This window comes from Arachis duranensis, chromosome 7 (assembly GCF_000817695.3).
Source record: "Arachis duranensis cultivar V14167 chromosome 7, aradu.V14167.gnm2.J7QH, whole genome shotgun sequence".
In the NCBI taxonomy this organism is placed as follows: Eukaryota; Viridiplantae; Streptophyta; class Magnoliopsida; order Fabales; family Fabaceae; genus Arachis; species Arachis duranensis.
Genome location: NC_029778.3, coordinates 64168774 through 64169502, shown reverse-complemented (window position 1 = coordinate 64169502; position 729 = coordinate 64168774).

The following is a 729-nucleotide window of genomic DNA, read 5'->3' as shown; positions in this document are numbered from 1 at the left end:
AAGTATTATCCTTTTATAGATTGTATTGCTTCAAAACTTCCTTATGAATCCTGTCATTTTGTAAAACAAAAGAAATTATCTTTTAATCTTAGTACAACTGAAATAAAAGATTGTTTTGATTTAGTTCATATGGATATCTGGGGTCCTATTTTTGTCCCTTCCAATGAAGGACATAGGTATTTTTTGAGTGTGGTGGATGGTAAGAGCAAATTCACTTGGATTTTTTTTATGAAAACCAAATCTGAAGCATCACAATTGGTTATTAATTTTGTGAATTTTGTCAGAGTACATTTTGAAAAACAAGTTAAGTGTATAAGGACCGACAATGGGCCAGAATTTACTCTAAAATCCTTTTTTGCATCAACTGGAATTTTACACCAAAGCTCTTGTGTGAAAACACCAGAGCAAAACAGGATTGTAGAGAGAAAATACCAGCACATTTTAGGTATTGCTAGAGCACTACTATTTCAATCAGGAATTCTACATTGTTTTTGGTAATACGCAGTTGCTCACACCATTCACCTAATTAATAGGTTGCCCAGCACTAACCTGGATAATGCTAGTCCTTACGAGCTTTTGTATGGTAACTTACCTGACCTTTCATATTTAAGAGTATTTGGTTCTCTTGCATATGCCTCCACATTAACAAATTCAAGAACAAAATTAGACCCAAGAGCCAGAAAAACAGCTTTTCTTGGTTTTAAATTAGGAACAAAGGGTTTTCGACTT